The sequence below is a fragment of the Aythya ferina genome, assembly GCF_964211825.1.
Source record: "Aythya ferina genome assembly, chromosome: 3".
NCBI lineage: Eukaryota > Metazoa > Chordata > Aves > Anseriformes > Anatidae > Aythya > Aythya ferina.
The window spans coordinates 3,402,194-3,415,517 of NC_140298.1; positions in this window are offsets into that span (position 1 = coordinate 3,402,194).

Sequence of the window (13,324 nt, forward strand, 5' to 3'; positions counted from 1 at the left end):
CTCTTTTATGAAATTAAATTGTGTAGTATTTGGCAACGTCAAGTGAACTTGGTGCTACTTAATGCTGCTGTTTGCAACCTGATACGTATATGGAGTCATTATTTAAGGGAGTACAGAAAACTAAAATTGGTTTGTTAAATTCATGATACCTACTGTTGCTTTTATTTTTTTCTTTTGCATTTTGTTGAAATTAATCAATTAAAGTGCACAGATGTTCAATTAAAGCTTAAAAAAATCCATGGCTACAGCTGTTTTGAAGCCACATTATTGAAATTTAACATAGCTAATAATGTATCTCCCTCAGAAGAAACTCAATTAATGACTCTCTGCTAAATTATTTTGCATTGATAAGTTAAAAGAAATTAGAAGTAAACTATGAGGAGATGTAGGCTGTCTGCTCCATTTGTTAATTAGAATAACAGAGTAGCCCATGAGGTAACAAAATAGAAGACCTGCTTTTCATTTTCTTATACTGACATGTGGAAAAACTGCTTTCTAGGCAGAAACGTATCTGTTTACCTGGAAATTATTGATATTTTTCCTGCAATTCCTGGACAGATAACTTGAAATAGCTACTAGAAGAAAGTCGTATGCTAACTCTGCATACAGAAAACTTGAATATCTTCAGTGCTGCTGAAGCAATAATAGTGGTGTCTTGCGTATGTGCCATGGTAACTGTTGATAGCATTGGGGATTTTAATGATGATGGTTATATTCTAATATTATTTGTAAAGCAAGCAAGCTTAAGATAGCATGGAGGAGATGTGATGATAAGAGCTCCAGCAGACCTAGGCTGCTTCTGTCACTAGACTGGGTGTCATCTGAGTGGTGGTGGCTTGCTGCTTAGGGACAAAGCCCAGATGCAGAAGAGGCAAGGTAAGTTGCATGTGAGCACCAAAGAGTATTTTCTGTTGTGTTTGTTCTGTGGGGTGCTTGCCAGCTTCTATGCAGACTTTACAGCACCGTGTTAATGTATCTAGTGTGAAAAGCGAAATACAGAGAAGGAATTTAATACTTTGAATTATCACAGAAGCGACTGAGGGGTACCATGACCTAGGTACTGATCTCAAGGATGTCGTGTCCCATGTTTTGAATGCCTCGAGTGTGTTTGTTTTATTTATGCTGCCTCAGATCAAGACATTTTATAAAGAAAGTTACTAGTTAGACTGTGTTCAGCAGAGTGCACTTGGGCCTTGTCCTGGTGTTTCTTGTGCTAGGTCAGTGCTTCAGCTACCAGATTAGTGCATCTCCACTGGAACTAGCAAAGGTGGGCTTGTTCGTGCCTCCCTCTGTCAGAGTTAACCAACCCCTATCTCCTTGATCTGGGGTTCTAAATGTCCAGAGAATTTCTTATTACATAGAGTGTGAGTCTGCATTTATCAACTTACTTTAAGACTAAATATTCTGTTTAATACATGTAGATACGGTTAAGGACCAAGATACATAGAGCAATACAGATTTAGGTGTTATTGGAGCTGTTGCATATTTGGACTGGATGCTTTGAAGACTGGTCACATCTTCTTTCTTTTGCAGGCAAATGTGGGGGATCTGAAAGCTTTCAGAGGTGGTCAGCACAATCTCAGCGCTTGCTATCCCATGCTTACCGATGTTTTTGGGCTTTTGGACTAGCCACCTCTGACCCCATACCTTTGATGCACTAATGCTATCAAGATGCCCAAGGAGAGGATGTCAGCCCCATCCTGGAAACATTATTAGGTTTGGCAGACACGATTTTACACCTCTCACCAGATCTTACAAAACGCTGCCCTTGGCCCTAAGGGCTGCCTTGCTGCTTAAAAACAGGATTTTACATAGAAGTACAGAATAAGGCTTTGATGTGAATAACTGGCAAATAAAAACAAGCAAGCAGCAACCAAAAAATGAACTAGAGCAGATTACTTTGGGGCCATTGTTTGTATTCTAAACTACTTGCCATTAAATCAAGCTTAGTAATTTTCAAAAGATAGCTCACTGAAAGAATACCCTTTAAAAATATCACTCAAGTTTTCTACCAGTTTGACAAACGTTGTTCTCCACTGGTGGTGGAGCTGTCTCATTCATTGCGTACTGGTACAAAAGTCCTGGTACTTGTGTGTGTGAGCAGGCTCTCTTCATTTTCAGCTCTCAGATAACATTAGAAGTGGTGATTATACTTGTCTCTTCAAAGAGATGCGGCTTCACTGGGTAATTTTTTTAATGATTTTCTTTGCGGATGGTCTATGGGGTGTCAGTTCAGTTCAAAGGTTTCTGCTGTCACCCAGGGTTTCGGAAGGCTCCACCAGCACAGCAGATTAGCGATAGGGTCTGATTTTTGTCTGGGGTCAAAAATGGAATTGTGCGAGGGAGAAATATTTTCTGTATGTTTTTGCAGCTGCAAATAATTGGGAATAAACGTAATGGCTAGACCTATTGCTTCATTTGTATTCGCAGACGATTACATTCTCGTCTCACTGCTTTTAAACTGATAATTCAGCTCTCAAGTGAAGTGGTTCTTCACTTATAGCTGAGCAGAGCAGGATCTATATGCCTCTCCTGGCTGGGACACAGCAAACCGAGAGCACAAATAGTTTTTGCAAAACTGCAACAATCTACTTAGATTATGTATGAGAAACAACATGGTATTATTCTGCCTCTTGAAAAGAAATCATAGGGAAATCAAAAATAGGCATCCAATAGCTTGTTTTGAGAGGGATGGAGGAATCGGGTTTAGAATGTGCTGATGCTGCTCTGTGACGCTGAGATCCTCACTTACTCTACCTGCCACTGCTTGTGAAGAAGAAAATTCTTTGAGGTAGATTCTTAAGTGAATTGTTTCAAGTTGAGAAACTGAATCACTTTTATTTAAAATGTAAAGAAAAGCCCTTTGGCTTTGAGATAGTTCAGTATGTGCCATAAAATTTTGGGGGCAAACTGAGGAAAATTTCTGAAACACTTCAGAAGCATTAAATTTGACTTTCTACCTGAAAAAAGTTTTGGCATAAGATTTCCCTTGGTTTGCACCTGTACCCCAATCACAATTATGGGGGCAGGAGGCTGAGCCCACAGGCTTTTTGGCATCAATAACAACTTACAATTGGCATCAATAGGCCTGGACTCATATCTAGTGAAGAGGTAGTATTAATAAATGTGTGTATGTGTGTGTATTTCTCCCTCTTATTTTTTTGCTTTTAAAGAAATGTATTTGTGTGTATGTAGGGGGCAGATTTGAGTTCTGCCATGGGAACTGAGTCCTCCTGTTTCTCACTTGCGTTGTAATTTCCACTTGGGTTAAGTTGACCATAGTTGCTAGACGCTTTGCTCTTCTGATTAGGTGAATATCTTCAGCTTTGGAAGGAGACAACTGTGCAAAATGAAAGTCATAGCAGACTTCAAACTTCCCCCTTTTATTTGTCATATGGGTTATATTAGTACTGGTCTGAGCAGAAACAACAGCAAAAAGAAACTGCTGATGCATTTTATACATTTTTCTGTGTTTCCAGGATTGGTTTGAGTTATGCATCTAGACTATGGAGTGTAAAGTTCCTTGGCTTTAGAGGATTGCTCTGTTGTATTTTAAAATATCTGCATGCTGAGCAGCTGGTCAGACTTCTCCAGTAATGTACTCTTCCGATAGGTGTTTGGGGAGAAAGCTCAGCATTTTTAACATGTGTTGTAAATTCTTAATTTTGGTTGCCACGGAATTTGAAAGGATTATTTGTATGTTCCTATAAGTCTTGTCAGCATGTTGTTTAGTGAGTGGCTGCTGTATGTATGTGGCATCTGTAAAAAGGTGTACGAGGCAGCAGCAGATACCTCCATGAGCGTTTGTGAGGTGAAGTCTAACATCATTGCTAGGTATCTGCACAGATGTTAAATGGCTGTCATAAAAAAATTAGAAACGTTCAGGTGTAGAAAATTATTCAAATTATGTAAATATTCAGATGTTTTATATAAAAATAAGAAGATGCCACCTTGTGGTAAGAAAGATGTTTTAGTGTATCCAGAAAAGCTTTGGGTGAACAGGGTGCACATCTGAAAGCTGGCAATGATTTTTTTTTTTTATTATTATTTTTTTTTCCTAAACAAGCATTTTATCAGTAAAATTAAAACTTAGCTACAGAATTAATTACATGACCAAACTTCCCCTTGCCAACACCTTTCTCTCCTTCTTATGAAAGCACCATGTTGCTCAGGGTTTTAACAGCACTGTTGATGCAAAAGCTGCATTTTTTCAAAGCTTGTGTTTCTTGTGTGCTTTCAAAACTGCTTGCTGTCCTCCTGGAAAAGCTGGGCTGGGTGGGGGGTGCACCTTTAGCCTGGACACTCGTCCTGCAGCTGAGACCTGCTTTGGTAGCTCTTGCTCTGGCATTTATACTGCCTGTGCAGGCTGTGGTAGCAAAGTAAAATGTTGTTTCTGCTTTATACTCAGCACTTAAAGAGGCTGGTGTTTGATTTGTAGCCAAAACTTCTGGATGGAAAAACTAAGTTTTACAGAGATTGACACCATCTCTAAATTTATTAGGCCAGCATGTCTAATACCTGTTTAATTATGATTATCAATTAGATCATAAAAAGTTTGTTTGCTTTTGCACCTGTGTTATTTTTTTTTTTTTTTTAAGGTATGCTTTTTTCTTCTTTTACATTCTGTTTTGTGTGATTTCAATGCTGTGCTGTATGTGGAACACACTTGGTGAGACCCCAGTGTAAGTGCTGTCAAGTACATGGTAGCAAGCTACTGTTGTCACGTCATTTAGGTCTGTTTTAGACGCTGACAGAAAAGGAAAAAAAAATTTAAAAAGAATAATTGGAAAACCTAAATCCTGAACTTTATACACACACACACACACACACCCCTGAACAGCAGGGGATGTCTGCCTTGTACAGGCAGTTCTGTGCATATTGATGTTAAATTTATATAATAATAATAAAAGAAGGGTAAGTAATTTTTTCCCAATTTGAAGTAGTATTGTGCTTGTAATTAAAACATACTTTCTCTTAACATAATTTATTTCCTCACATAATGTAATTTGACAGAGTATTATAAATGTATATCTCTATGCTTCATGACCCCATTATGAGGACAATTTTCCATAGTAATTCGTTTGTGTTCTGTTTCTTCTTGCTTTCTGATTACACAATCAGTATTGAATTGTGCAACCAACATCCTGATTAAAATGAGACAAAAACCTTGTGTGCAGCTTAGCTTGCTTAAAATCTCGTCCTGTTCCCATAAAGACAATGGCAAAATTCTTATTGCTGGAGAAGATGAAGATATTAAAACCGATTGCAAGTAGAAGAGTTGAATGAAGGTGGAGCTCCAGCTAGGAACTGTCAGCCACAAAGCCAGTTTGGAGGAGATGCAGGAAAAAGGGGGAGAAACATTAGAGTTGGGCTTGGCAAAAGGCATTTGGAAGAACATTTCTCATTTTTCTTCAGATTAAGATCATAGTTATTGTACAGTGCTTTGCACAACAATGATGAATTAATTGAGCTACCAGAAAGCAACTTTGAAAAATATCTAGCATGAGTGTGATTTCGATGGAAGTTATAATGCTACTGGAAGCAGGAGGAAAATTATATTTATTTTCCTGCAACTAGACCTAAGAATATGAACTGGCTGGTGGCTGACTAATGTGGACTTTGCCTACCCTAGTTTACAGCTGCTGTCTTTTTAATATAACCCAACACAAATTGTGCTTGACAAGTAATAAGAGGAAAATAGTCGCTTGAGAAAGGTTATGATATCATTCATCTGATTTTTTTTTATTTTTATTTTTTTTGTGATTAGAATTAAATACATATATTCTGGTAAATGCCGGGTTTAAACAGTTTAAATTTTGCATAATTTTCTTGCATTTCAATTTCCTTTTTTTTTTTTTTTTTTTTTTTTTTTTTTTTCCTGTATGATTAGTTTAGTATTTGTCCATTGGTTGGCTATTAGAAAAGCAAAATGTCAAATTGTTTTCTGAGTATATTAACAAAATAAATGCTGAATGGATAAACATGCATATTTGCAGTACTGATTTGAGCTTGGAATACCCAGCTAAAGAACTAAATCTTAAAGTTTAGTACTTGGACATATCTAGAAAAATTGGGAAACCACGTTGCAGCTCTGCTTGCTGTGCTCTGGCACCTTAGTTTTATTGATTCCTTTCCCCATTTGAGAATGTGTTTAGATGGATCATGGGCTGCTCTCAAGGAACAACAGTAAATTCATCAAATGTATTAGAAAATAGTGCATCACAAATCTGAGTGGTGGGCCAAGTTCAATAAAATGCTGATAGATATAAATTAATATCTTAAATTCATTAGAGCAGAAGTTTGGCCTCAGGCTCGTGCTCCAAGGTTTGGGAGCTGTGACTTCCTAATTTTAATACCCTGGCTTTTGTTGGTAGCTTTTTCTTTATAGTACATCTAGTTTTATCATCCCCTCTTACTTCCTATAGAAATAATCCTAGTTACTGCAGAGATATGGATGTTACAACATCAAGTAGTTATTGCTAGAACTGGTTGGAAAATGGGAAACATGTCTTGTGGAACATTACTGGCCAGTTCTAATTATTGCCATTAATGTATCATTGAAAATTTTTAAACGGAATTTCTTTGGAAGGTGAGACCTGCACTTTGAAAGTGGTGGAAAATACTTATTTTTAATCACCTTCATCTCAAGAGCTGTAATTGAGGTTATGAAGTTATAGTGGATTAACAGGTTAGTGATTTTTTTTTTCAATATGGGGAAAAAATTCAGTGAGTTCCTTATAAAAACTTTACTAAGTGCTCAACCTTTGAACACAAATGCAAAATCAAATGTTTTAAGTTAGGGCCATAAGCTTCACATTAGAAATTAATCATGAGATGTTTTGGTGATAAAATCTCTCTCATTTGAAAATGTAATTTATTAACTAGCACAATATCTATTTCAGGGCATTATTCAAGCTCCAATGAAGATTTTCATAATATTATAATAATGTGCCAATATTAAGCCTTGTGAAAGGGGAAAGCGGGCTTTTCTCTTGGCTTGCAGTCTCTTCTTTATTTCACCCCCTGGGTTGCAAAAGCAGAAAACCTGGGGCCGTGACCTGGTGTTTGCTGGTGTGACAGAGAAGTTGCGGCTGACCTTGAAGCAGGCCACGGCCACTTCTGCCTGTGCCGGAGGTGTGCGAGGGAGGAGGGATGCTGATGGCTGAGTCGTCATTCCCTGAAGTCCTGTCTGCCCTCCTACGGCTGCATCGTAGGTCTGGGCTCTGTTTTGGGACCTGCCAGGGCTGTGTGGGGTCTCAGGAAGGCTTCCAGGTGAAGTGCTCCCCGGCTCTCGCACCTCCATCCTATTCCTGCCTCTGAGCCTCCCTGTCCTGCTCTGCACTGCTGTTGGCTCTCGCTCACACATATGGTGGTGGAAAAGAATACACATAGCATGTTTGATCAAAATGGACTGAAACAGATGGAAGTCTTGGGATCGTACTGTGTTTTCTCTTTCTGTGCTTGATAAAGGGATAGTCAGTAAAATGCTAGCAAAGTATTAGTTCTGGGGGGGAAAAAATGCTTTCAATTTCCTTTGCATATGCATTGTTTTCTTTATGTGATAAAAATAATTCACTGCAACTCTAACATATTGATTCTGGGAAGCCTTGTACAAAGGCAAGTCCATTATGGCGCTTGAACTGTGCTATTTTGCCTGAGCTGCAATTATTTTCATTTATGAAATTAGAAATTCTAAATTCTGCTTTAAATATTGAATATTTCTGGTGAAATGACAGCTTGTGCTAGCTTTAGGATATGCCTGTTTGGTAATTATTCATGAGAAGAACAGCTGAAAACAAACTAGTTATACACCTTGGCAAGTCACTGTGATTTTAATTCTGTGAAATTTCCCTATGGCCATGTGACTTTATTCTAAAGTACTCTAACAGTGCAGATGTCCAGAATGCCGGAGCTGTTACAAATGTTATTCCTGTGCTCAAAGTTTTGAATCATCAGTGCTTCAGGAAAAGAAGAAGAAAAGGGGGGGGGGGGGGGGTGCGCGCCTGATGATACAGTGTGTGTTTTGAGTATTTGTCACATACTTCATTATGTGCAGCTCTCATACATTACTGGAACACAGTTATATCATAAGTAATATATCTCGATGCATGTTCAGGGCATATCATGGGATTTACAATACCTGGAAGAATGCGTCACTGAAATACACTAAATATTTTTAAAATATCTTGTTTAAGCTATGATACAATAGGCAGCTTCAGCACTGACACTTTGGAAGTTTAAAAGTAAGATAATTTCTATGTAACATTGGATGAAGAATTGAAATGCTTGATTTAGCTAAAAATAAAACATTTCTCTACTTTCGCCTTTTCTTTTCCTTCTCCATATGGCTCCTGAAACGCTCCTTCATTTAAATAGGTTTTAAAGCTCTTTCCTTATAGTTCCTAAAGCATTCATTGCTTTTGAGAGAGGAAAAAAAAAAAAAAAACAAGAGAAAAAAAAACACATTTTAGCATGTGCTATTTTTGTTATTCTAATTAGAAAAAAACAGCTGGTCCTGCGCAGCTCTGACTGTAGTCTTTTTCAACACATTGTTCAGATTTTTTTCCTCTCTTTCTGTCAAGCTACAGGCTACCACCTCTTCGCATCCCACACAAGCCAGCCCCAAAAACACCTGCATAGCCCTAAATACCACATCTGCCAGGGAACAAAAAGAAAAGACTTTATTGGTCGCAGGATCCATAGATCAAATTATTCATATTAGGGATATATATATGCACAAGTAACTGCAAGTGACACCAGGCTAATGGCCAGCAGCTTCTCCTGCCGTTCGGGGGGTTGTTTTTAGTGTCTTTAGCGTGCGTCCTTTCTCATACCAATAAACCAACTTCACTGCTTTCATTTTTTTAAAAAAAAGGTAATCAGCCTTCACTTAGGATTTTGATATCTGTAAACGTGTGTGCCTACAAATAATCATTGAAGCTGATCAAAGTCACACTCTGTGTTGCTATGGTAATGAATCCCCATTTTGTTTACGGATGGGTATGCGCCACATGACAAGGAATGATGTCAGGTGGAAAGCTGAGATAAATTAAATTTGTGGTCTGAAGTTATTAACATATGTTTTGTGCGAGTGTGTGCATGTGTATTAACTAAGAAAGGGAAGATCCAGAAAATTCCCTTCTGTGAAATGACACGGAAACACCGTGCTTACAGCAGGAGTCGCGGCGGAGCTCGTTTCAGTTAGGTGAGAGGTGCGGAGCGGAGGGGCCACGACGGCTCCATGGCACGTCCAAATGGACGGAGCTGCTCTTTGACAGTCCTCATTAGTTAATTTCCTCGTCCGTCGTTTCCTCTAGTTTGTAATTCTGCTTGTGGGTTAGGGCGCTTCGGAAGCCATCCCTAACTTTATTTGTGCGATCTGTCTGCGTGGAAAGACAGAATTTATTTCTGTCTTCAAGTGAAATTCATTGCATTTATTTACAAATAATTACACAAATACCAACCGTTTGGAACGCAGAAGAATTCATACAATGAATATTAATTGCATTTCAAAACAAATACTACAAACACCCTTTGAAGTCCTAAAAGCATGCAATTAAGATGAAAATATGTGTATCTGTCGGTCCAGTTGTGTTTATGCAGTGTTTTCCCTACCGCCAGAGGTAGGGAAGGCACCGGCCCTTATGGGTGGCAGAACCAAATGCAGGTGGGTGGTGGGGAAAATCAAAAACACGTAGTGAAAGTTATTAAAGGGAAGTTGTTTCTGTATGAAAGTTGGATATGACAGTCTTTTTCTTGTAAGTTTTATAGATACATGTGTATGCATGTACATATGTTTTTGGAGAAAGTGATTGAATGCATTTACCTAAGAGAGAATGTACTAGCTATTTCACCAAGTGTGGATGAGAAGCTGTTTTTATCAACAGTAATTTTCTCTCCTTGGTCTTGTATTAACATAGAAAGGATAACAGAAATGCCTCTAGCCAACTGAGATTTCAGTTTCTCTGGCTTTCAGTTCCACTGCTTCTAGCACCTGCCATGGTACCTGAATGAAATCCCACTAATGGCAGTGGAGAAACTCAACAAGTTCAGCAAGTTTGGGATTACAGGATGGCGAGCGCATAACAAAAAGCAGAAGCCAGCAATTGAAATCTGTAGTGTTTCTGATCCCTGAGGGTAAGGGGGGAAATCGTCCTGAATTAAATAACTTGTGTGTCTGATAAATTTTCCTGCGGAATAAGATGTATTTTTAGAAGGTGTATGCTGTAACTATTAAAGAGGCAATAGAAATTTGTAATCGTGGAAACTCTTGTGCCATGATAGCATCTGAAGGGCAGAGCTTTTAGCAGAGTTCTCCAAACTCCTGACAAGCCTAGCTGATGTTTCAGTGCTTAAGTGGATTGAAACAATGCCAAGTTCTTCATTTTCGAAGTTTTCTCTTATTGGAGCATATTCCTCCACAGAATACTAGACTAGAAAAGAATACTAGACTAGAAACATTGTCTGAAGAAAGGAAAGGGACTTGTGGCAGTTCTATTGCTCTAAATATTAAAAAAAAGAAAAAAAAAAAAAAAAAGACACTGAAGATGTATTGATATTTTCTTACATTTATATGTTATTATTTAATATAAGATCACTGAATTTGTTACTTTGAAGGCCACAGACCATTTTTCTGTTTCTTTAGAAATATAATAATCTCTCTAATTCACTGTGCCATGTGGTGGTGTACCACCTAGCGATAGGTGTGTAATTGAGGGCAGAATTTGACCCTTTGATTCTGTAAATCACATATGATCATTACAGAAGAGCTCAGATCTTTAGACGTCGTATGATTGCCAGCTCACCAGCCACCCTTCCTTTGTCACATTATTTTTTTTTTGTCTGACACTCTAATGAAAGCAATACAAAAGGCTGCCAGATCCCAGCTCAGAATGCCCAATTTGCTTTGACTGCCATTTTAGAGAGCAAAAGTGTGTTCCATTATTTGTATCGATATTAGGATGAACTTAGATCAGCAGATCTTCTGGACAGGGCTATGCCTTTTCTTTCCTTTGAAGGGCTGTGCATATTTGTGGTAGCATGTAAATAATAAGTCGGTGGTAGGAAAATTAATGCATGCCTGAAGGTTAGCTAAGAGACTTCTGATGGCCCTGTGGAGCACTAGGCTTTAAGCATTACTTGATTTTCAGCCCATACACCTAAGCGATAAGATTTCAGAAGATTTTTGTCTATGTCTTTGTGTTTGGCTCAGCTTTTATACACTTTTTTTTTTTTTTTTTTTTTTTTTGGCCCAAGCTTCTAGAATAATCTGCAGTACATCCAGTCGTTCTCATTACCTGATGTCTGTAGCAAGGAGAGAAAGTGTGCTTTTTGGCACGCTGTTTTGAGAATCCTGAATTTCTTTTCCTTCTGTCTTTCTCTGCCACAAACTTTTTCCTGTCCTCCTCATCTGCGATACTTGGGGAGAATGAGAGCATTAAAGCAAGCTTGTCAAATGTTAACCTGATAAAGAAACAGCTTGGAAATTCATTTTGTTCCCTGGAGAGAGGCTGTATTATTCTGAGGTGCCCTCTGCTATGTCAAGAGCTAAAGATGCTTCATGAACCACACCTAGGCAAAGATGAGTAAGACCCTCCCTTGGAAAGGCTTAGACCTGTTGAGCATCCTTTTCATCATTACAACACACAGTGCATTGGAGCGTCTCAGATTAATCATCTGTTCCCACAAGTAGGATTTCCTTTTGTTAAGACCTTAGGGAAGCTAAATTTTTCAAAATACATGCTGGACGGGACTGAAGGTTTTTCTTATTTCTTTTGGAACCCCATTCACAGAAGCAAACCTCCAAGTTTAAACTTAAAAACCAGAGGCAGCAAGGGCTTCAATTCAGAGGAAGAAATGCATCAGCCCTGAGATCCTGTGAAGATCCTGCATTCTCCTGAGTGCTGGAGAAATTTGTGAAACTCGTTATCTTTTGGTCCAGCACCTTTAAGAAATCCCTGGCTATCAAATTTAGCTTTGGCATAAATGTGTGTAACGAATATGAGATCTCTAAAAGTGATCTTGTTAATCATAGCTTAAAAAAAAAAAAACAACAATAGATACTTGGAGGTTTTAGAGGCAGGATTTTTATTTTCTTTATTTTATTGGAGGCAATCGAGGCTTAATTTTCTGCATAGGTATTACCAATGAGAGGTACAGATCTTGAGCCCAAAGGGATTTCTTCTGAGGCATTAAGGTGAGAGCATACTGCTGTATGTGAAAAATACTTCTACTGCTGTTGTTTGACGAAGAGAGAGTTTTCTGACTTCAGAACAGTTTTTAAAAGCTAAACAACTTACGCCCTCCAAATTACCACTTTTAATTCCAAGAATTAGTGTGTTATAACAGAAGCTGATATTAAGGTTTTGAAAATGATCTTGGTTTTAGAAAAACAGGTACACAGAGTTTATAAAGAAGTTGGATGCACAGAGTAAATTCATATATGCAGTACAAAGTTAGGCTTCCATATGATTTATTGGGTTCATTTGCTTCCCTTTTCTACTTTTATTCTGGATCTTTCTATTGTTTTTCTTTCAAAAGGAATACAGTACAGCAGATTCATCAGAGGCCATTATTTACTGATTCTGTATATTGTTTTCATAATGGTTGAACTCAGCAATTCATGAACTGATTATTGAGTTTTAGCAAGTGGCTAATGAATCATTGATGCTGGCTCAGTGAGAAACAGAGTCCTTATGTTTCTGCAATTCTGCAGGCTTCCTCCAGATTTCACAGCTAGTTTCATTCATTTCGTTTCTTTCTTCCCTATCTTCCTTTCTTGGAATATTACCATTTAAAAATAACAAAAGCAGTGACCACTTAAATCATGTCAGTTTTTTTTTTTTTTTGTTTGTTTTTTTTTCACCAGTAAGTTAGTGACCATATGTTGATTAAAAATAGATTTAAGAAAGAATCAAAAGGATTTCCAAATTTCAAAAGGTCTGAGGCAAATGAGAAGCTTATCAAGAAACTTTGAGTCGTTGTAAGTCAGCTACAGGATAATGCTAAAATAATGTGCAATTTCAATCCAATGCTTTTTAAAAGCTAGCAAAACAGAATTCTTTATTAATGTAGCATAGCATATTCCTTATTTAATATGGAATTATAATAAATTGTTATTGAAGATACTATGGTACAGTTGTAATGTAGCAGTATGAAAACTTTAATAGTGGCCTGCAAAAGAGAAGTTCTTTTCATTCTCATTTTCATCTCTTTCAGCTTTTCAAAATGCCTGTCCCTACAGAATTGTTACAAGATAATAGAACTCCAAGATTTATTTCTGATAAAAGGTTTAAATTGCAATAGCAAAATATAATAGCCCAAT